The 22637-nt window shown below is 42.8% G+C and overlaps 1 protein-coding gene across 7 annotated transcripts in view; it reads left to right on the forward strand.

The window, feature by feature from the left end:
• The first annotated feature begins 3021 nt into the window (after positions 1–3021).
• PTPN5 (protein tyrosine phosphatase non-receptor type 5) overlaps positions 3022–22637 on the forward strand; it is an 86315-nt gene continuing 66699 nt past the window's right edge. The window contains exons 1-3 of one of the 7 annotated variants that reach the window (XM_069803689.1): positions 3022–3177; positions 6790–6936; positions 7953–8113. The gene's annotated coding sequence lies outside the window, so the exon portion shown is untranslated. Of the gene's footprint in view, positions 3178–3478; positions 3702–3749; positions 3903–4835; positions 6937–7952; positions 8114–22637 lie in introns of those variants that run through there. The other 6 variants (XM_069803692.1, XM_069803685.1, XM_069803686.1 and 3 more) reach the window with 6 other exon arrangements.

A 22637-nucleotide genomic window follows, 5' to 3' on the forward strand; every position in this document is an offset into this window, starting at 1 on the left:
CAGTGGATGCCCCCAAATTATTTAGGTAGCACCTTCTGAACACTACTTCAAACCTGGCTCATCAGCTGTGCTTCACCCAAAGTTCAACCCTGATCCGGGCTGGAACCCTAAGTCAACAAGCTCTGCCTGCCTAGCAGAAAGCTGCTGCCAGAATCAACACTGAAGTCCCTAGCATAGCTGGCAATAAACCCAGCTGAGTGACCAATGAATCTCTCTAACTTTCACCCTTAGCCTCATGTCTGATGTTAACCTCAACCTCATCTCACACTTAAACTCCTCCTAATTATGGTAGGCTAGGGATTTCTGCCTTTCTCAGCAACGATTCCCTCTAACTGCCCTCCACAGACTCAAGGCAAGTCCTAACCCTGCTAGACCCTGACTGGTGACAAACACCGGAACAAACCCTAATGCCAGATTGCAACCAGCCTAAATTCAAGCTCCTCATGCCCCCATGGCTCAGCCATATACCCAACCCTATATGTTGGCCCCTTTTCTTTTGACATAATTTTAACAGAGAGTAGCTGGTTGACTGATTCCACCATGTTCTCTGCAGTGAGCAGTTGGCAGAGTACAGGGTACCCTAATTTTGCTATTCAAAATCAGCTGGGGCAGATTTGGACTGTTTTTCAGCAAAAAAATGCAGAGAACCACAGGCAGCAGCACATCTGGTTTTAGTGTCATACTTCCTGCACTCTGGTAAGCCCAAGAGGCAAAATGGTTTCTCAGAGTAAAGCAAAGAAGCCCTGCACCCCAGAGCAACGAGCAGCAGATGGCTGGTACAGCAGCTAGGAGCATTTTGGACCAAGGAGAGCTAATTGTTCACTGCAGTCTTTCTGAACTCTTCAGAGGAGTTCCAGTCACAGGCTCATTCCAGGTTTTTATGCCACTGACTTTTGGAAGGGAAGAGGATACTGAGCTAGTCCAGTAGTAACTGATGAGTCCAGTTTTGCCTCTTACATCAAACTCTGACTCACCCTGCACTGATACCAACTTGCATTTCTCTCTTAATCGGGAAAATCACTAGGATAGTACTCTTTGCCAGAATTCTGGGTCATAAAGTCATTCTCTGACTCGGAAGAAGGTTTACAACACCTGTGGCAGTGATATGTACTGTAGGTGAGTCATGTTGAACTATTAGCACAAATATAAGAACCTTATAAAATGAATACATAAAGAATTGCACTGACCCATCTAAATTATAATCTTACATTTGCTATTCTATAGCAAAGGACTTGATGATGTTTTCTTGTGCACTCAGTTTTCAGGAATGCAAAATTTAAAAAATAAAGTTACTAAGACACTTATCATATGACTCCCAAGCAGCTTTTTAAATTCAGAGGCTAAAATTTTAGCTGATATAAATTTTCTGGCAGGCACTAAATTTGTGGAGGCATTCTGATTTAAAACAGCTCAGAATCTGATTCTAGATTCATGGGACGAAAACCCATGTTTATTGATTATGTAACTGCAAATGCAGATACGTCTCAAGTGCAGCATGCAATTTATCTAACAGCATATAACAAAATATTCCATGCATATTCAGAAGTGGAAAATGCCCTCTTCAATTTAAATTGTAGGAGAGATTTAGACAGATAAATACTATTGGGTTTTCCAATCCAGGATTCCAATAAATAAAATTAAGAAAATATATAATATATTCAGTAACTTAGAGGAATTTCTGACCTTCAGTGAATGGATACTGAGGTAATTTCACTGACTTAGTACGCCCCCATTACCTGAACATTTAATACTTTGACTCTCCAGTTAGTTAGGCTAGTAAAAATAACATCACAAATCAACCTCAACAATATTCATGCCAAAGCACTGGGAAAACCTCTGGTCTCCAGCCAGAAGTTGTGAAGTATGTGTTTAACAAGTTACAACCTTTTTAGGGACAACTGATCTGAGGAACAAAAGGATTACAAGGCTATCCCACAGTACCAAGGAATCACTGGAAAAACCAAGTGGCTTAAAGAAACCTTTGCGATCCTTTCCTCCCTCCTATTACTTCCGGACAACAGTCCTAGTTCAGGTATTAGGTGCTGGGTTTTTATCAGTATGAAATCGGTTGCGATTGGTGGAGCAAAGTAGGTTTATACAAGATGAGGAATCAGCCACGTTGCCTACATATAAGGCCACGGTCATGGCTCTGGTTTGAAAAGGCATCAACCTTTCACCTTCTGCCCCAAGTTTTTTTACCCAAACGTGAACTGATGAGAGGCACGCTCTTCATCCACTTCAGCACAAACTCAACCACACTAGCTAAAGCATTTGCACTGAACCTCAGGGACCCATGTGCTCTAGCCACCTTTCAGATGCGACTAGGGAATGTGGGGGCTGAATGGCAGGAACAAGCCCCTGAGGCGGAGTAGCTGCGTCTTAAAATGGCCTCTCGGCCCCCTCCGGGAAGAGAGACTGGGGGAGACCGTTGGCAGCCAGCGGCCGCCGGCTCCCAGGAGAGGCTGGGGGCACGGACGCCCCGCCGTAGAGCTGCCCACGGCACGCCTTCCTACCCACCTGGGCCTACCGGCGAAGCCGCGCCGCCCCCCGGCTCCTCACTGCGACAGCGGCGGCTCCGGCTCTCCCGGGGGCTGGGGCCGGCTTCTCTCCGCTCGCTGCCTGGCTGTTTCATTCATGCTTTCTCCTTCGCCATCTCCCTCTCCGACTGAGGGGAAACGGGAGCGCGCGTGGGCGGCCGCTGGAAGGCTCCCTGTCAGTCAAGCGGCCGAGCTGAAAAGAAGGCGAGCGAGGGAGAAGGATGGAGAACAGCTTTCTCGGGGGAGGGGGCGGCTGTTGTCGCTGCCAGCCTCGCAGCCCTTCCCGGGGGGCATCTGCAGAGACGGGGTGGGGGGAAGGCGGGAGCAGTTTTGCACCACAGACCTTCCCGCCTCAGGGGGGAAGCGGCTGGGGGGGCGGCTCCTCTCCTGCCCGCTCATCACCTGTCCCCCGCTACACCACACACACACGCGCACACACACACACACTCAGCGGCGACGGCGGGAGCTCGGCGGCCGCTCTGTCTGGCGAGACCGCCGAGCCGAGGGGTCCGTGCCTCCGGCGGAGGGGAGGCAGGGCGCTGTGGCGGTCTGCGTCTACGTGTCTGCCGGGGGCTGCGGGGGCGGCGCGGCCGGTGGAGGGGGACTGCCTGCCCCTGCCGCTCACCGGAGGGCGAGCCCGGTGTGTGTCAATGGCGGGGGCGGGGTATGTGGGGCGGCGGGTCCCCCTCAGCTCTCCCCGGGGCTGGGGAACTTCCCGGGGCTGAGAGGCGCTTCGTAGTCCCGACACCAACCGCACCACGGGGGAGGGGGCGGGGGGGCGAGGGGGGTTTGAGGAGAGGCGCGGGGCAAGTTGTAACGGTTTCGGGCGCGGGGGGCGGGGGGGGGATGGTGGGACCGGCCGGCGCGCGCGCCCCGCAGCGGGCTGAGGCGAGCAGGGCGCTCGGTAGCGGGGGGGGGGGGGGGGGGCGCGGGCGGCTGCCGGCGGCGGGAGCGGGGGCGCCGGTGCAGTGCGCAGCCGGGCTGGGGGCTCGGCAGCGGCGGAGAGGCGCGGCGTGCGAAGGCCCGCTGCCCCCCGCCGCGCCGCAGCGGGCGGCTCTGCCTTTGTGCTCCCTCCGCACCTGAGCGCCAGGCTGGGAGGGACGGCGCAGGTGGGGGCGGGCGCGGTAGGCAGCGGCGGCGGATCCCCGGAGCCAGGGAGGGGAGGTAAGGCTACGCCGTGCTGCGGCGGCCGCTCCCGGGGCTGCGGGTGGCGGCTGCACGCCGGGGGCTGCGCCTTCGGCCGGCGGCGGGGGTGGCGGGCAGGGCAGGTCCCCTTGCTTGGCTTTTCCTGCAGGCGCTTCGTATCTTGTCCTGCTGCACAGAGATGCAGCAGCCCGGTGCCCCGGGGAAGGACGGTGCTCGGAGGTGGGCAAGCCGCGTCAGCCCGGCCGATGCGCGTAGGGCCTGCCGGGCGAGGGGCTGGGGAGGCGCGGGGGGGGGAAGCAGCCGGCGGTGCCTGCCCGCTCCCGCCGTCTCTACGCAGCCGGCCGTGAAGCAGCGAGGAGCGCTGAGGGCGGCCGGCAGCCCGTCTCCTCCGGCGCCGCTGGCACCTCCGAGGTACCCGCTCCCCCAGCTGCCCACCGCCAGCCGGTCGCAGGGCCCGGGGCGTGGTGGCGGCGTGCAGAAGGTTGGGTCCTCGCAAAACGAATTTTCCCTGTTTTCCCCAGCCGAAGAGCACGCCAGGACAGGCGAAGCAGACGCCGGTGGATGCGCTTAGCGGATCTCGGTTGGGAAGGATGTGGGGGAAGCTGCTTTCAAACCGCTGGTCGGTAGTTAACTACTGGCTGCAGTTAAAATTTTAGCAGCAGCAACAGCTTTGCGATGCTTTCCGGGAATATTGCTGCCTTTGAGCTGATGTGACAGGCAGCCCGTGGTGCGCTGCCACTTTCTACTAGATGGCAGTGCTGAGAGCAGGATAGTTGGCGTTGTAGGTAATAAAGTGTTAGGAAGCTGGAGACTTATGTGCAGCTGGATTTTGGTGGAGTTACGGGTGGAACAGAAGAGGCTTCACAATGTGCCCTGTGAGCTTCTTTGCAATCCAGAGGATTTTTTCAAACTCTGCATATGGTTATCTTGTTATGCAATTGTGTTTCACCGAGACTGTGATTCTTATATTTGGAAAGGAAAAACAAATTTAGTAGGTTAAGCCTTGGTATTGCAGCGTTATTTACAAAGTTTCTGAGGTATGGATCCAGCTCCACTGGCTGCCACCTGATTGGCAAAGATTTACAGCTGAGCATCAGATTATGTGCTTGTGTTAGAGCAATAAATTACTTATTCAAAAGAAATGTGGCTGCTTTACCCTCTTTATTTCATGAGTGTTGTATGTGCTGAGGAAGCAGTTTTTTTGGTTTGATCGCAGTGTTTTGTTAGGCAGTTTGAGATAGCTCTTTTGTTGTATAAATTACAGTTATCGGATCAAGTTCAAATCTTGGATGGACCCAGAGCTCACATTGATTTCAGCAGCAGTTGTGTGGTGCGTGACAGAATTTTACTGTGTGGAATATCTGAAGTAAAAAATTTACTCTCTGCTTGCCCTACACTTGTTTTCCAATTTGTTCCTTCGGAGTAGCAGAATGTAGTGCTTTTGCCAATGTTTTCATTGATATATTTGAAATTAGCATTGTGTATCTGAAGCCAAGGATTGCGTTCAGGGGCTGAATATGTGCCCATTGAGAGAGAGAAAATTTAGCCTGTTGACTTGAATGTGAATAAAATGGACACCAGAACTCTTATTTGACATTTGCATAAAATGAGTCCCAGTGTTTTCAGTAGGTATGTGCAGGAAGGTAGCACATCATGTTCACTTGTTTAATTCATTTTGTTATAATTGAATAGGCATTATTCTTTCTAGTATTTTGTTGTTGGTTTGGGGGGGGGGGTTACTTCTCATTTAGCATTATCATTGTGGTTTAAGGGCTAAGCTTTAAAATGTTTGTCACTCCACTGCAGAGAGAGTTGCCAACTGGATGTCATGCATGTAAAACTAGAACAAGAGCCTTTAAATAGCAAGGCAATCAATTTAGTAACAATTTAGTATGATAAACAGTAGAATACACATCAAGAATGCAAACCTGAATAGTTATAGCATGCATCTTTTTATATTAATATTGATAAGGTACAAAGCAGAAAAGCAAATCAGCACATTCAGCTTTTAAGTACCTAAACTGGTTTGAAATGGAAGTGTTGTTTTCTGTTATGCAGTTTATGTCTTAAAAGGGGGGTAGAAAAGTTATTTATGAGCATTTATTTTGTTTTCTGGATCTCAAAATTCCATTATGTAGCAGGATGCTTTCCAGTATCTGCTTTCTCAGTATCTGGAAAGGCGGATGTTGTTGCAGCAGGAGGAATTACACTGATTTGCAGCACAGGAGGGGAAACCAAAAAAAAAACTGTTCTGACTTTCTGCCTCAAACGATCAGCCATTTAGCTCTGGTTTGGGCTTGTCAACAGAAGAGATGAGATTTGTTCAACAAAGGGAGTGAAATTAATGTACAAATTAGGAAATTTCTGTTTCTAGAATAAAATGAGTAAATTTGCCTAATGGACTACATTAGAGAATTCCACTTGCTTGGCTTTACCTCACAATTGTCCACAAACAAACCCTCGCCAAAAGTCAGGGAGTTTTCCTAGGTTTTGTTGCTTATTAGTTGCTTAACTAGATCACTCTGTCCTGCGGGATGTTGAGTCAAAAGGCAGAAGAGGTTCTGGAGACTAGAGCCCTGTAGGCTTTTGTAGAAGAGGCTTTCCAAATTGTAGTTTTTTAAAAGATGCATGACAGAATCCCATGTTTATTAAAATCACTGAGAATTTTGCTATCACAGTTCTCTTCCAGTTCGCTTCATATTCTAAGTAAACCACGGCAAAGTGTGACTGATGGGACCCAAGATTCAACCTATGCTAGGGCATGGGTTCTTGATTTAAGCTGATGCTTTAAAGAGTTTATTTTTAGTTTTCAGATATAAAGTGTTTCTACTTTAGAGGATATTTGAGACTCCCTGCAAACAAAACATCCAAGTGAAAGTTAAGAACTGAAGAGCTGATCTGTACTAAAACATCTTTAGCAGAATAAGGCCAGAAGAGATGCAGATGTGTATAGATGTGTATGCTATATGTATGTGTGCTACCGCAGAGTGAGCAAGCCATGATATTCAAGAAGGGCAAGGGTTTTGAATTTCTCTGGAAGGTGACAGGATTTTTTTTATCTCAATATGGAGCTCAGGCACAGTAATCCTTTATTGGCTCTTTTCAGACTCCTCCCTTAATGGTACAGAACCAACTTGACTTGTGATTTTGAGCAACATTTTAAAGAGCTAGTATGGTTATAATTTGCATGTTAGAAGTCAGATTCAAGCTCCTGCATTGTAAGACTCCTGATTTGTGACCAGCTAGAATTACAGTAAGTGGTTCTCTATGTTCTTGGTTTGTGTCTTTTTTTCCTCTTGGTCCTTCCTTGCTTGGTGATCTGCTTGCTGCATGTAACTTGACTGCTAACCTGTTTGGGGCAGGAGCAGCCTTTCATAACTTGTTTCAATCGTGCTCAAATCCTGTTCACAGCTCTAAGAGACTGGTGTAGTAGAAAGTAACAGTCTGACCCTGGTTTAAGGTCAAGAGTAGCTGCCCAAAATATTTAGTATTTTTAAGAGGTGGACCTCTAGCATAAACCCCGCCCTGTTTCTTGTTTTCTTTGTGATTCCATATCATAACTAGTTTCATTCTGTGTTTTACTACTGTGCTTATGGGTATAGCAGCTAGCTAGTGCAACCTTCTGCATTTTTATAGCAATGCTGACCTGTGGACACAACTGCATGTGTTATCGGGAACTCTTGGTACAACTGCATGTGTTATCGGGAACTCTTGGTTTTGACACAAACTCACCCTTCAGGTGTAAACAACTCAAGTTACAGGTAGATTCTGATCTCCCTCATCTATCATCAGATAAACACCTTCAGACTAGCCTTGTCAATCACTGCATTATAATAAAGTCATTTAGACCATCTTTTCTGAAAGAATTGAATATATGATGCTGGGTTCATAGCAATGTGTGCTATAGAGAGTGACAACTGCATGTAATATCTTTTATGTGCATGAATTTGTTTAGGATGATACCTATCTTCATAACACTGTGTGTGCAAGCTTAGTACTTCTGATGTGCCAGAGGTTCAGACAGGTTTTGAAAGCTTCAATGAAAAGTTACTTATAGCTGCAGTGTGCAGAGCCTACTTGCTAGTTTTGCCCGCTGTCACGCACACAGCTAACCTGTCACTATCCAAACTGATGTCTGTGTGCGTACACCACTTCATCAAACTGCATAAGCTATGACACAGCAAGTCTTAATTACACTGCTTTTTAAAATCATTCAAATGTTGTAATTCATATATCACTAGAATTGTTCTACTGCTCGTTTGTCCACAGATCGTGTTTCATTAAAAGTGCTGATGAGCACCCAGGACTCTGAAGACAGCAGTTTTGTACAAGATAAGAATGTTCCTTAAAGAAGCTGATGGAGGATAGAGCTCCAGAGTTCCTGGCAGACACTGACAGCATAAGATGGCACCGTAGTCTAGTCTGAAATTGTAAGTCTTAAGGAGGACTGAATGTCCTTGACTTTACAAGAAGTTATTGCACTGAAGAAAATTAAATAGTGGCCTAGAGTCTGTTTTCAGGACCTGTATAGATGTGTTTGTTTCTGTTCAGTTACACTAATATGGCTATGGAGCAACTAGGTTTTCTCTACATGTGAGTGTGAATTGAATCCTTCTACATTAGAGGAAGTAATTTTATTTATCCTGGTGAACCTGAGATCTGCACCCATCATTTCTGAACTACTTTGTTTCTAGAACTGCTAGGAAATACAGGAAATGGATGGTGTAAGCTTTCCAGCATGACTGAAACTACTGGTTCCAAAGGACTCTCCATTTTGAAAGCTGTGTGTTCCAAAGATGTTAGTTCATTTGCAGAATGCTGTTTGAAACCTGCAGTTGGCAAGGGTCATGAAATCATTGATGTCATGAAATATGCAAAATATTTCATATGAATGATGTCCATAGCCTTGCAAAGTCTTTTTTCATCACTGAGGCTTTTTGCAGTTTAGAGTCCTGTCAGTAGGGAACAGGTTACAAGTCTGTAAAAAGGGCTCTGCAGGGGGCTAGGACACTAACACTGTGTATTATGCCTTGAAATACCTTACACAGTTGGAACTCCAATATTAAATACAAAAATAACACTATACTTGGCAGATATAAGATTGATAACTGCTCCAATATTAGTGGATGTTTTAGTGGACAAATCCAGTGGACTTGCTCCAATATTAGTGGATGTTTTAGCAGACGTTTTAGTGGACAAATCCAGTGGACTTAGATTTTTCCATTTCAAAAAGTTGAAGAATCATATCTCCAGCTTCCATTTCCTTTCACCTTTATTACACAGTTCTTGTAAGAAACACTAAATGCAGAAAGTAATCTTTCAAAGTATCTTTCTGTTTGTAAGTATGCAGTGATCAAATCCTGTCTTTCATTCCTATGTGACCCTGAGAGATGCCAGAGATGGATGTATTTCATTGGGAAATGGAGCACTAATTTACACATGGAAATTTGCTAACATTAGTCTACCAAGCTTATTTTCCACATGTGCACACCTCTTACAGAATTAGACTGTGAACATGGGAATGTGTATACCTAAATATTCAGGATGGCTATTCTAGTAGGTAGTCTGTAGACAGACTCTTAGATGTAAATTACTATTGCAGAAGTTGGTGAAATCACATCTAAACCTGAAAGAGAATAAAGCAACAAAAGGAGCCCAATAACAATGCAAGTTGAAGTGTAACAAAAGCACAAAGATCTTCAAAGTACACGTGCTTTGGTAAAGATAAGTATTTTCATCTGTAAACCCAATATGAGAAGTAAAGGTTAAATGTCCTCTTAGATATCCACTCCTTTGTTCTGTATCTGTATAGTGAACATAATACTTTATGTTTAGAAGAATACTTTCTATTTAGAGTTGTAGCTGTTTATTCAAGTAATGATGGATCTTGTATTACTAGTGCAGCAGAGAAGTGACTTTGCTTCTTGAAATGCATGTTTACTGAAATCACAGTTATACCTAGAAATCACAATCTCCCTAGATCCTGTGAGTTCTGTGTGTCTGGAGATGTATAACCTTTACTCAAATGCAAGGGGTACAGGTAAAGATAACTTGCATTATGTGTCATTAAGAATTAGATGTTGAAAAATGGTGTAAGAATACCACTAGTCTGTAAACTTAAGTCAGTAAAGTATAAAATTGTTTGAAATAAGTGGCAAAGGAGCAGGCATGGGACAGTGAGGGCTGTTGAAGCATGCAAAGCAGCAAACACTATGCTTGAAGGAAATTATCCTTTCAGAAAAAAAGTTGTAAATTAATTGAAGGAATTTTGGTAAAAATCAGTAAGTATTTTAGATTTTCTTTGTAATACATAAGTTGTAAGTTATGTTTTTCATGTCAAGCTCCTAAGTATTTGACGGTGGAGTATTGCACTGTGGGACCATATCAGCCTATGAAATCATTGCAAATGAGTCAAAAGAAGTATTCCAACAAATTCAGTGTTGGCCTGTAAGTTAAAACATACTCTAAAATTGTGATTGAAGTTGAATTTAAATTGAAAATCTTTTGGAAAAGAATATTTTTATTGAGGAGATATAATTTGGAATGTTGTGATTACCTTCAGTCATGTCATCTGTACTTCCTTTTGGGTCTCTCTCTCTCTCTCTCTCTTTTTTTTTTTTTTTTTTGAAACTCTGCCTATATTGTTTCTGACGTTCTTCGAAGCAGAAACTTGAAACTTTCACATCCTTAAAGATTCAATCAAAGCTTACAGGACCATTTGTATTTACTAATATTAATTTTGTGCATACCTTCTTTTACTATCGAAACTACAGCATACTAATGTTACTGTTTAATGTATAGTTTAATTCTCTGCTGATTTCACGTCTTAGCAGAGGGAGCTTAGATGAATTTAGGTGATGCATTCATTTGGATGAATGCATACATCACTTCCAAAATGAAGTTGTATCTCATTTTTTCCCCTAATTCCACACCCCGGAAAGTAGCAATCCTTGCGGTTTCTACCCTGAGAGACAAACATTTCCTTTTTCCTTGCTGATAGTTGCTACTCCCCTTCAGTGGGAGAGCATACTCTGTAACACCAGTGGTATCATAAGCCGCTAATGGTATCTTAGAGTTTGTTAGGAAATACAAATGCTGGCATTTTGTAAAGACACAGAGAGCTTTTTCAGATATCATTGAATAACCAAAACTACTGAAAAAAGCTCAGAATTTTGCATGGTGAGGGTATTTGTTCTGAACTGTGTCTCTCAGGTGCTATAAATAATAACTATTTTCATAATAGATGACTTGCAGTCTGTAAAAGCAGGTCATTCTAATTACTACCTTCTTTGTCTTCCTGCTACTTCAATGGCAGGAGATTTTTAGCAACTAACAGCATTGCAGACTTTTTTTTTTAGGTGGAGGTGAATACTTTATGAATGTGAGGTAAGGGGAAGGCTCCATTGGACTATAACAAGCTTTGGATCCTTTTGGAAGGCAGGATTCAAAAAGCTGAGGTGGACTAAACCAACAGTAATTAGCTTTTTTGCCTTTTTTTCTTTTTTTTTTTTTTTTTGTCAGACAGATACTTACCTCATTTCAGTCTTAAAGAAGGGTTGTTTTTTGTGGCCCCATTCCTGCCTCGCATGAGCTTGGCAGGACCGCAGCTTTACTTCACGTGTGTAGAATGTGGTAAGGAGACGGGGAGAGGAGGAATTGAGAAAAGCATGGGGGAGCAGAACGATTTATTGAACCTGCTCACTGATCCCAGCTGGTCTTTGAAAATTGGGTTGTCACAAGCAGTCTGTGGGTTGTAGGTTTACAGTTGTCATGTGCAGCTGTGGTGACAACACACAAACACCAGAAGCTTTTTCACACAGCCACTCTGGAGACCTATTCTTACAATTCTGCTATTGAGTAGCTACCTACTCAAAAGGCAGGCAGCTGGATCTCCCTGGATGCGTTCCATGTGTTTCTCAATCACTAATGAAATTTTGCATCTCCTAGTGGTGCCTTGGACTTGACCAAAATTTGGGCTATTTAAAATACAGGCATATACTCCCATAAAATAATAAGGCAGGCAGACTATTGCAGGCCTGCTAATGGCAGTGAGAATCCTTATGGGCTTGAGGTTTCATTTTTCTCCACTCTTGCAAGATTTAGGTCATCCTGTTTAGGTCAGGACACTTAGAAGCAAGCTAGGCATCTCGATTTAGCTTCTGTAAGAGAGTACTTGTTTTGCCAGAGATGTTATTTGAAGCATTCCCTTGGATATATGATACTACTTCTGAATTTACTGTCAGTTGACTGAATTACTCTTGCCTCTTGGTTTTGGGGGTTTTGTTTGTTTGTTTTTAATACAGGTAAATAAAATATGCTTAATATTTTTTCCTAGCATCATCCAGAGATTCTGGGAGAGGGAATCCATTTTATTCATCACACTATACTTTTTTCTGATGGTTCTGCAGAGCTGTTTTTACTTTCAGGAGCAGAGACTTACTGCTTCCTTCTTGTATCTTGACTTGTTGAGTATGGCTAAATTTGTTTATTTTCTTTTCCATAACATCTTCCATTTGGTACTCCAACAGCATCTGTTTCCTCATTTTCAGTCTGTGTGTATTACCAGCCTGGGGCTTGGCTGTAGCCGTCTCCTTTAGGAGCAGAGCCTCCCTTGCCAGTACAGATCATTGCCACCATTCCATTACACTGACCAAAGCATTTGCTCCTTAAGTTTGAGAATAGTAAGCCAGAGAGGTGGAATAATTTAAGTAGTTAGCTTGTTTCGGTCCTCTTCTAAACATGGACATCAGAGCCTGCAAACATTCGTAAGATGAAACATTGGCACAGGCATGATCATTTCTGTGAAACTGCAGATGTGACTACTTTGTTATGAAACTGCTGGGAGCTTCGTGAATTATTGTAACAAATCCTGTGACTAAAAAGCATGTAATGGCTATTTTTTTCTGCTGGTAATTGCTTCTGCACTTCAGAGCCCGTTTAGAATGGCCACGTAATTAAAATAGTGAACATTCTTTTTTAAATTAGAGGGGGACTTCTCACATACTTACATGATGCCTGACTTGCACTGACATACAGAAGGAGTTGAGTGCAGATGCTGTGTGTATTTTAGCCCATTATTTATTGTCTTAATCCATGTTTTCAGACCCTTAGTGCTCTGTTCTTTGTGGTAAATTACTGCAAGCATGTATAACATTCTCTGTGCTATGTACGTTTTATAACATCTCTAGTTTCTTAATTATGTATTTTTTGCCTGAAGTAGACACTGCCATTTGTTCTTAACTTTTATCCATTTTGAACTTTAAGCATCACATACAACAGTGGATCTTCTGAATTTTTTAGGAAGAAACATTGTCCTTTCGAATTACCTATGCACTCTCTGTCATTGTAAGCCCTCAAACTCCTGATTGGAAACACTGTAGATCTTGCTACTGAATATGGTTTTGGCTATTTGCTGCAGTTCTGCGTTGCCAGTGGGCAGCAGATCACAAATGGACATTCAGTGTTCTAAAGTTCTGTAGAGATGCTAGATAATGAGAGAACCAGCAATTAAGCAACAGTATGTTTTATCTGCAGTGTATTCTGTGTAGCTCAGAAATCAGTTTTCAGTCTGTTATCCCTGAGTGGATTAGATTACACTATATGAGCTTGCATTAGATTAAATTGAGAACTGTTGCTTTGTGTTAGTCCTGGGCATGACTTCAATGTTACGTAAAAATTTTTTAACCCAAAAAATTGTGCCAGTGATAAGATACTCATTCAGGCATGGTGCTGGTTCCTGTGTTTGGACAGAGGAGACCATTACCTGTGTACCCAGGATTTAGAAAAAGATTATCTTGTGCTTGGCAAGCTTGCTTAAAAGTTAGGTCCTGCTAACATTGTCTGTGGCTTTACTGGGTTCTGTCACAGTCTGCTGGCATTTATCTCGTGGCCTGGGATTTGTAAAGCTGTGCCTATGAGATTGCTGATTACATGGGGAAGAGAAGGCAGTCCAAAGCTAGCTAGAATAGTGTCTGCTGTCATTTGGGAATTTGCTTTATAAAAGCATCCCACTTACTCCCTTAGTTATTGATACTGAACAGAAGTAGAAGTTGAGAGCATATCTCTAAGCTGATTTACTGTCCTTGAAACTGGATATTTATTCCAATTTGGAATACAGAGTTTCCTATCTGTATCTAAAAGCTTTTCTTCCTTCCTTTTTTCAGCCCATACCAATCTCTGCTGCTCTGTGCATGGCTCTCATCCTTTCCATCTGTGTCTGTCACCTCTCCAGCCATCTCCTCTAGCTATGTATTTCTCTCTCTCTTGCTAAGAGCTGAGTAACCACCTGCCACAAAGGCTCCCAACCAAGGAAGTGCAAACTGCCCTCTTTGTCCACTACATCCTCTGAGATTAGCAGCTTCTGTTTGATGTTGTTCAAGTATGAAAGAAGCAGCTTTTCCCCAGAAGCTATAGAGTCCCTTGTTTCTAAGGGGCTTTACCATGTATTGAAATGAGCTGATGGCCACTACTACAGGATACGTAAAGGAATCATTTGCTTCTGGGTTTTGTTTCTCTTTTGCAACTGACATTTTGCTATGGACATCATGCTCTCTGATTCTGAGAACACAGCAGGTATTTGGAAATATCATCTTTCACCAGTATTGGTCCTGGAAAATGCCACATTAATCCATCTAGCCATTTCTAGGCCATTTCCTGAAATACTGAACTTAAGCGCTGCATCTACCTGCTTGTGACCGCCAACTTTCATCTTCAGTTGCTGCATGATTTTAGGAGCTGATGCTTCATAAGTTACCAGAGGTAGAGATGAGCAGAAATCTGAGATCCTGCTAACATGTCAGGCTAGATAAAGCTTTGCTTGCTAGTTACTGTGATTTACATGATAGTGGTCCTTTGTCCTAGAGAAGCATTTTTTTTTTCCTGTTGTTCAATAACTGGTCTCAGACGTTAGATCAGTGTAAATTTTAAAGCTCCTCTACTGTGCTAATCTCTTATTACATCATTTTGGAGCTGTTAATTGATGGTAATTCTGAATACTTAACCCATTTTGTTTGAGGATTTCTAAACCTTTTTCTGGCAGGCTCCTTCTCAGTGACACTGATGTGGGGAGTGTTTTGGGGGAAGCAAAGGGATTGAAACACAAAATAAGCTGTTTCTCTTCTGTGTCTTTTGTGTGCAGTGATGTAATGAAAAGCAAAGTCTGGAAAGGGTGAGAGTGTGATGGTTCCTATCCTCCTCTGCACCCGCCAGGCATTCACATTTGAAGAATATGATACAGAAGCAGAGTCCCATCTGCTGATGTTTTCCTTTGCGTGAGATAATCCCTTAAAGGAGGGGCCTTACATAAATGACTTTGCTGACCTGTGTTTCTGTGTATATGCCATATCATATCTGTGGGTGTGTTGTTAACTGCTGCACAGAAAAGGAAAAGCGAGAAAGCAAGTCAGTGCTAGAGCTGGAGAAACCAAGCACCCCCTTTAGCTGTATGCAGATCATTATTTCTAAGCAAGGTTTAATATCTTCACAAAACTTGGACCAAAATAACTTCAGAAGTTACCCCAAAATGAAGCTTAATTTCTCTTCATGTTGAACTTGATGGCAGAAATCCCTGATGGTGGACGGAACAAGATCAGACTACATGGTGATGGCTTGCAGGTTGTGAAATTTCAAGGCCTGTCCACACAAGCATAGGTATTTTTTCTGTCTGAAAGTATCCTGATAACTCTTCTGGGGGGCAAAAGCTACTATTCTGTTTTGACTTGAAGTGGTGTCTAGGCAGAGGAAAACAGTATTGGCAGCAGCTTCTTTTGCTTTGAGCATTATGTCTGTATGCTCCCTAGAGAACTCATTAATTTTTAAGGCTGTGGAAGCAATAGGCTAAATGGATACAATATGATACACTGATGGTTTGAGGTGCTGCATTCATCCTTTTGGGATAACCAGGTCTGCTCCCTTCAGTGATCTGTGGCACCCCAAGATCAATGGGGCAATTTAACCTGAGAAGGCAGCTATTTAGCAAACAGGAAGATGCCATTTGGTACAATGGTGGAAACAAGAAAACGTTCTCTTTCTAGAGCATTGTCTGCTTTCTGATCAGGTCCTTGTTAAGATCGACTTACAATCCTAATAAACTCAGCCTGTTTGTAGAAAGGGACGAATTATGCAAGAAGGTTAGGCTTGCCATGGTTTATGCTGGCGAGACAGCAATGTGTGAAAGGCAAGGTTCTGAGTTACAGTACGATTTCTAATCAGTAATTGCTAGTCAGGATGAGTGTCTCGATTGTTGTCTTACAGGGTCTTAATGTTGTAAATGGATAAGCTTTTCAGACTTGGGTATGATAAGGGTGGTCATATTTCATGTGCGTGTATATATGGCCCTCTTGTAGCTTGTAGTGTCCAAATACTTAATTAAGTAAATTTAAGGCAATACTGCCTTAATGTGGGAAGTCTTATATCAGACAAGATAGGGAGCTCCTGAGTCCTGACCTAGGACCTCAGTTGTTATACCCAGCTTCCTCTCTAAGAAAAGTCATAGCAGACTGCCACTGCCTTTTGAGCTACAGCCCTGGACTCTAGAAGAAACATACTGGTTTCTCCATGGGTAGGTGCTCCAAAGGGGTAGTAATGAATGCTGAGCCAGCAAAGCCCAAGCAGGGGAGGCTGTGGTATGGCCCTGGGGCCCTGATATCATTTTGCTGTCACCTGAACACACAGCCACAATGCATGGGGCAGGATAAAAGGAGGATCCTCCCATGACCCAGTGCCAGTTGGCTGGGGTTCACAAGTAGTGCAGACCTGGCTGCAGCCAAGGCCTGAGGCACTCTGAAGGCTGTTCTTGGGCACATGTGCACCTCTGAAGGTAACAGAAATATTGAAGGATACAGACTGGGGTATCCCAGGACATTTAGATGCACTGGTGCCTGGACCTCAGGACAGCGAAGGATGGAAGTGGTCAGCAGATGGGCCTCCTTTTAGTACTGAAACCACTTACTGGCTTTACTTTGACCTTACCATCCTTACTTTTAACATTACTGGCCTTACTTTAGTACTGAGAGCACTTAGTGCAGACTTGGATGGTCATGAAGTGCCTCTGTCTGCTCCGTCCACTTTCTTAACGCTGTCCAGTGCTGCTTCCCCTCCCCACTACTGCAATCCATTCCCAAGAATTAGAAGTCAGAGGCATGCACTCTGCTCCAGCTGATGGGGTTGGAAGCTGTAGGAGCTCCAGATTTCATATTATATATTTTCTAATTAAAGAAACAATGCCAAGATACTGTTAAATACACCACATATAAACATCAAGGGGAGAGTAATGCTCCATCTAAAGCAAAGTATACTCTGTGCATAAAGTTCTTGTATATACACTATATATTTAATCATGTTTGGAAGTTTACAGTGCTTATCTTCCTGACCCTGGACTGTAGACATCAGCCCTGTGATGGAAGCGGGATCAAGCTCTCTAAACCAAGAATAATAGAGCAAGTACAGATGGACTGTGATCCAGACCCCAGAAACAGCTACGTGCTTTAATGCCCATTGGTAAAAATGAGTACTTGGACACTGGTAATCCCTTGTTCTTTGGGGGGGATGCTAACCACCCATAATGTCCCACTGAGATTAGAGTCAAGGGCATTTACCACCTCCAGGATTCGGCCTTAAATGCCTACCAAAACATTCTCTGCTGTTGGAACTTGAAATGGTTCCAAGCTTTTTTTTTTTTCTTTTTTCCCCCTTTTTTTTCCCTTTGTATTTCCCAATTAAAACATGAAATCCAATCTACCCTGATACTAAGACTTTCTGCCCACCTCCCTCCCAGAGTCTGTCTTCCTGGACTGGAATTCTGTATATCATGTTTCAGTAAGTTTCAGGATTGCTTTGCTAACATATAATTAGGGATTTATAATGTAAATGCTGACACAACCTTAACTAGCCTATTGCAAATGTGACACTATTCATTAAGGACTCTCTAGGGTGCAGTATGCTCCTTGGTGGATTAGCTTCCTGGAAATTTAATGGCAATTTGCAAATTGGCATCCAATTTTGTTTTTAGTCTATCTCTTGCTACTATACAAGGCAATTTTGATTCTGATAATGTGAGAGATTCTGTTTTACTTTGTTTTACTTTCATGCTGTACTTTAGGCAAGGGGATGAGTCAGCTGGGGAGATCCCAGAGAAACGGTACAAAGACAGATTGCTTTGTGTCCAGTTAGTCTTCTAGAAATTAAGCAGGATATTCCTGCCCAGCCCTCAGTAACCAGTTGAATTCCTGTGTCACCTGTTGGTGAAGCTCAGTTAAGTTCAGAAAAGGCACCTGAGATTTGTGGGTAATTCTAACTTTATTTCTGCCCAGTAATTTTATGGAGGTTGAGATAAGCATTATAGGGTGCTGTGGGATTTACTTGGTACATCTGGAGGCTAGATTATTTTTGCTTCATCTCAGAAAAATGTTGAATTGTTTTTATTTGTAGGATGCTACAATATTCTGTACTACTTACAGGTTATCCATATAACATCACTGTGCAGTAATTTCAATAACTTTCTAAACAACTTCATGTACAGACATACTCATTCTGGAATAGCTATTCTTAAAATACTCATCCTACTATACTGTGACATAACTTGTATCTGTAGACAAGTTCATAAAAGTTTAATAGTTTTGGGGAGGTCTAATTATAAGAATGAAATGGGTCTATGGAGAAGAAATTCTTTTGTGTAGAATTGCTTAGCTAAAATGTCATCTTTATAAAAGATAAGCATTTATTTAGCTGTTACATGCTACCTTTCAAAGTGTGCCACCCTAAAAATTACTGGTTTGTTTTCAAGTTGTTTGTTGCCAAATACTTTCCGGCCACTTCATTTAAATAGTTAAGTGAGAACTAATGTTTCTTGTAAAAACCTGGCTGTTTATCTTCTTTTTTTTTCTTTTTTTTTTTTAAGTAAGTAAATGAATTACTGGGTCCTTTAAAATGCTTCACTCTAAAATGACTGTCCCTTTTCAAGCAATTTTATAGATTAAAAATATGCACCCCCTCAGTCTAGCATTAACCATGAAAATAGCTTAATATTTTGAAATTTTAGAATACTACTGAAGACAAAAGCTTATTTAGTGATGACTCTTCTGTGTATTCTACTGTGGGTTGACTGACTTGTGGATATACTTGACTTATGCTGTTTGAACTCTACAAATGCTGGGAACCATGAAAATTTTGGCTACCTTTACTCATGCCATATGCTTTGCTAGTATGATGCTTGCTCATAAGCTGACCAGGCTGTTTTGATGGAGTCTCAGTGCTGAGAGATCATGAATCCACACTAGTATTTAATGGCAAAACAGTTTTCAGAGTGATATTGTACATGAGAGCAGAAAAAAAAAATTCCAAAATTAAATGCAGCTCTGAAACATCCTTATGAATGTATGAAGACTGTGCTCTGAGCTTGCTGGATCATTTTGAGTAACCCTATCAACCCCACTTATGGCAGGAAACAAAGGAATAGCAAGCAGATTCTGGGTTCCTTCAGACAGCCAGTTCCTGCAAAGGACAAAACCAGGTGAGACAGTTAGGATCTGCAGTGCGAACATAATTGTCAGTGGAATGGGGGTAGGACTGTGTCCAATTCTTTCGAAGTTAGGCTGGTATGGGGAGATTTATAGTTTGCTTAAAAAAATCCTCACGTGAATGAGTTTAAGGCAAGTTCTTAAGGTGAACTTAAACCATCTAGCAAAAGTGGCTCTAAGTATCTCTCCATAATGTTTCCACAAACCATTTGACAAGCTCTCTGGATATACGTTGAATTCAGAATTACAGCACTTGTATTTGTATGTTGCCTGTGATCTGTTTCTGCTCTTTATTACTTATGACCTGTACTCTGGCTCACCCAGAAGAATACAAACATTTTCTTACTTGAATCAACTTAGAATTTCATAAGCAGTGCTGCACTACTTGGATTGAGATTCATGTGGGTGGGAAGGGGCATTATATCATTTTAACCCAGTGGTTAGCTTAAAGGGGTAAAGGAAGGGAGAAGTTACGGCTGTGCAGAAATGGGGATGCAGAGCTGAGTAGAGTTGGTAGAAGGGCCAAGGGCTGTGGCAGGACAATAACTCCTTTTTCATAACAGATTTCTTGGACGCAGCTGCAGTGTATATCACATGGGGCAGTGCTAATGGCCAGAAGGTGTTTACCCCCTCTTTACCCTCTTAGAAAGATGACCTTGAAAGACTCTACATGGATTTTGGTAGGGCTATGAGACTGGGCTCAAAACTGTACTCTCTGTGGATCTGATATTCTTAATATGTGTAATACGCAGAAGAATGTAGTAATTTTGATGCTTGCTGTTGTGCTTCATGAAATCAAGGGAGAGGGAATTATTCTTACTGCCTGAAGACTGAGAGCTGAGTGACCACTTGTAGTGGCTGGCTCTGTAGCAGGGTTTTTGTCTGTTATGTGGGAGGCTTAGGTTTCATCAGAGCGGAGAATTTAATTTCCCCATTTCACTGAGGTTGGATTTTTACAGAAAAGTAACTCTGTGTACCTTGCAGAATCTGCAGGAGAGCAGAGCTGATTTGTGTTGAGACAGATCTCCCACACGGCTGTGAAAACAAGTGCACAAATTCAGAGTTGCTGGGTGTAAATCTGAAGTAACTGTCATGGAGATTGATGTTCTCTCTAGGAGTTAATCTAGATTTACATCAGGGTAGCTGTGACCAGAATCTCTCAGGATTCATCTTTGCTAGACTTCAGTAGCTCACTAAATTAATTGCTAATTAACTTGAGATGGTTGATTATTGTGGATGCTTCCCACATATTTCTTCTGTCTTACCATCATAGAATTTAAAGACAGAGCTCCACTAGATCAGACCAGATCTTACCAATTCTGAACTCCTGCTTGTCATAAGCTGTTCCCTTCAGATACTAACAGCAGATACTGTCTGAGTGCAGTCAGCAGACATTACACCAAAGCACTGCAGTCCTCAGGAATCCAAACTTGTGTGCATCTGGGGCAAAAACAGCAGAGACGTAGCAGCCCATATTGCTGAAAGCACTTAAAATATGGAAGAGGTCCTACAAGGCAGTCGCAGGCTGCCCTTGCCAGTTTCCATAGTGGAATGGGGCAGCATCAGACTTCCCCTTGACATAAATACAGTAGTCAGTGTTAAGTGGGTTCACCACTGAGATATCTAAGAAGCAGGATGAGCTACTTCCCCTCAAAGCACTTCTTCCTTTGTGTGTCAGAAAGCAACTGAATTGGTGCTTTGTTAATTCTATACAAAGCAGGTTGTAGCATGAAGTATCTCATGGCAAAATACTAATTTGCAGCATCCAGGGCCATTGGGAGGGGAAGTGGCCAGAGTCACTCCTTCAAGGTCTAACAACATTGAGGCACCTGAAAATTCTGCATCCCTCCCTTCCTCTTCGGATTTCATCATCAGCAATGCATTAAAAAGGCACACCTTTCTTGTATGTGTTTTGTATAGTTTAAATGAAACTGGGATGCCAGAAGGATGCGATCTGTGTGATCCTGCTGTAGTCTGGGCAAGGAGGTCTTATGACAGCCTTACTTGAAAACTAAATTCAGGTTCTGCTCCAGTTTCCTCCAGAATGAAGGCAGAGAAGGACAGTTAAAGCAAGCCATCTGAGAACCTCTAGTGCCCTTGAAGATAGTGAAAGGATCTGTGTTGGGGTTGAAAACAAAACTAAATTAGGCTTCTATTCAACAAGAAGTCCTTATTCTTAAACATTTTGTTAGGTCCCACCAAAAAACATGTCTAAGCAGCATGAATCTAAAAGTCGCCCTTGTCTTTACAGACGTGCTTAACAACCTTCCAGTGCTTGGGCTTCACTTTGAACTGGTCTGTCTCCTAACAGCTTGTAGTTTGAATTGGGAAGGCCTGGTCATACTGACTGATGAACATGCAATGAAGATGTAAGAATACAATAAACCAGTGATCATCTTTCTTGCCTGCATAAGAAAGTAGAGGCATTGTGCCAAGCAAATATGCGCATTAGATGACTAACAGAGCTCCCACACTGCCAGTGTAGGCAGGGAATATGCAATGTAGCCACATATGTGTCTCAGAACCATACTGAGTGCTTTTTATGCTTAATGTTTGGTTTTGTTTTTAAATAGGAGTTCAGATCCTTGAGCAGGATGTTTATCTCTATGCACAGAAAACAATATTGGTCATAGTTTTTAATATACGATCAAGTTTTTAAAACTACCAGCTGATATATCTATTGCGAGTGACATCAGAATTTCAAGTAATTGCTATAAATGTTCACTAGGATAGCTGTGCATATTGTATGTAATTATCTGAGTTCACCTTTTTTTTTAATGGCTGAAAAAACCCTTTTGTTTTTTCCAGTGGGAATGTTGATGGAAGGTTTTGTATTTAACTGCCCCGATTGAGGTTTGATCTCTCTTTCTTTGATAAAATTGGTGTGAGGTTTTTACAAAAATTAGCATGCTGTAACAAAGGACTTGAATTCCATTCAATAGTTGCTTAGCCATAGTTTTAAAATATACATGCAAATACTACTGAGCTGAGCACCCAGGGAAGTTCTGTAAATCCCTGTAAGCAAAGCGCAGTTCAAATTTGTATTTAATCGAGCAGTGAGCTTCCACTGAAGATGGTCCCCTTTTCACTCCTCCAATGATGACTAATCCATCCCCCAAATTAATTAGTTTTCCATCAGTTCTGCAACCTGAAGCAGCAGCCTTGTTGCTGCATAGATAGATAAGGTAGATGGATATGATGCAACAGAGGAGAGTGAACAGGATGAAACAAACCCCTGTCTTTCTGCAGCAGTGTAAGGTTAGATCATCCTAAATGCAACATGAGGCTAACCTTAAATGTTGGTTGTTTGGATGGTAGTCTCATATAAATTCCCCAAGAAATACTAAGGACCCACTGAGCTAAGAACTCTGCAAACACAGAATGGGAGACAGTCTCTTGAGTTGAATCTTAAAAAATGGAGACACTGGAAACCGAAGAC

Source organism: Haliaeetus albicilla, chromosome 16, assembly GCF_947461875.1.
Source record: "Haliaeetus albicilla chromosome 16, bHalAlb1.1, whole genome shotgun sequence".
NCBI classification, from domain to species: Eukaryota; Metazoa; Chordata; class Aves; order Accipitriformes; family Accipitridae; genus Haliaeetus; species Haliaeetus albicilla.